A 2,036-nucleotide genomic window follows, 5' to 3' on the forward strand; every position below is an offset into this window, starting at 1 on the left:
GCCCGGCACTGGAGGGGTTCTGGAGAGGAATGGCGGGAGCAATATCTCTGGTGGTGAAAGTCCGGGTCAAGCCAAGCTGGGGGCTAGCAATATTTGGAGTAGTGGACGAACCGGGAGTGCAGGAGGCGAAAGAGGCCGGCATTCTGGCCTTTGCGTCCCTAGTAGCCCGGCGAAGGATCTTGCTAATGTGGAAGGAGGCGAAGCCCCCCATCCTGGAGGCCTGGATAAATGATATGGCTGGGTTCATAAAGTTGGAGAGGATTAAGTTCGCCTTGAGAGGGTCTGCGCAGAGGTTTTACAGGCGGTGGTAACCGTTCCTAGACTATCTCGCGGACCGTTAGAGGAAGGTCGGTCAGCAGCAGCAGCAACCTTGGGGGGGGGGGGGTGGAGGGGGGACTGCCTGGGAGGGTGGATGAGCAAGAGATAACATGAAGGGTTGGGGAAACTGGCACGTACGGGTGAGGGCCAGTGTACAGAGCTGTGTAAATATGTCATTTTGCCATGTATATATCTTGCTCTGCGCGATTTCTCGTTTTTTTTTATTACCCGGGGGGGGGGGGGGGGGGGGGGGGGGTGGTTATTGTTTGTAAGGGAGAAAAATTGTGTTAAAAAACTTTAATAAATATATTTTTAAAAAACAAACAAACAGCTAAATCTGCCCATTCTGACATTTAAAACTGAAGTATATGGTCACAAGAGCTTTCCTCTGGTTGCTCCAGTTTCCTCCCACAGTCCATAGGTGTGCAGTTTAGGTGAATTGGCCATGCTAAAATTGCCCCTTAGTGTCCAAATATGTGAAGGTTAGGTGGAGTTACGGGAATAGGGTGGGGGAGTGGGCCATGGTACGGTGCTCTCTCGGTGGGTCGGGGCAGACCCAGATGGATTGAGAATGGCCTCCTTCACTGTAGGATTCCATGGAAGAGGGCTGTCAGCTTCACTGGCATTGCACACCTATCTGAGAGCACCTTGGGGAAAGGAGGGAACTTGGAGGAAAACAAACAATTAAAATGCTGAAGTCATGCGGGAAACATAATTTCCAAATCTCCCTCTCAAGTCTCACACCGCAATCTGATTTAGACACAGATTGATGTTTCTTCATCATTGTTGGGCAATGGTCCTGGGGCATTCCCTTCATAAGGAGGAGAACTTATCATCACAGGGACTACAGAATTCCAGAAGAAGGTGCACCACCTTCTCATGGAAACTTGGGATAAGCAGTAAATGTGACCTTGCCCTATCCACATCCTGTGTCAAAATGTATCAAGTGAAATGGGTCATGGTTATGAACAGTTTCAAATTGAGAGCTGGATGTGAATGATATTGTTCATTTTACTTTTTTGGGTGACTCCTTTGCAGAACCAATGTGTATCTCAGCAGTGCCAACCAGAAGACCTTAGGTTTGATTCCCATTCTATTGTTGCCTTTTTTTTCCTGTACTCTTTTACTCTGTCCTTTCTGTGGCTCTGTTCCAATTATGGCAATCAGTGAATTTGCCCTTCTTTCCAGGTTATCTGTCCTAATGCTTAGAGTCGCCAGGTATCAAATGATACCACCACAAGTTTCAACCGGCTATCGATCAAAGAGTACTTTATTTACACACAATTAGTCATGCAACATAAACACTACTAGTTAACTACACCTATCGACTCAGACAACCTGTACTTAATTTCGGGCACCCGGCTTAGGCCAGAGAAACAGTGGCCGCTGTTCGATTCTGGATCTATCGAGTCTGAAGGAGTAACTGCTGCTCAGCTAGGCTCATCCGTCTGGTAGTGAGTGTTGAACTTGTACTTGCTTCTGGTGTTGCTGCCGTGATGGCCGTGACCGGGGGTACCAGGTCCAAGAGAGGACGAACATGTGGGCAAACTCTTCTTCTTATACTTGGGGGTTTTTGAGCACTTTTGGGCAGTCCTTCAGTTTGGGCCCTACTAATTGGGTGATCCCTGATCACCCCGTTCGATTCCTAACCAATAAGTGGGTGGAGATCTGGATGGCTGGGCGTGTCCCAAGCGGTCACTGACCCCGTTGTTTGCGTT

Source organism: Scyliorhinus torazame, chromosome 16 (assembly GCF_047496885.1).
Source record: "Scyliorhinus torazame isolate Kashiwa2021f chromosome 16, sScyTor2.1, whole genome shotgun sequence".
Taxonomy (NCBI): Eukaryota; Metazoa; Chordata; class Chondrichthyes; order Carcharhiniformes; family Scyliorhinidae; genus Scyliorhinus; species Scyliorhinus torazame.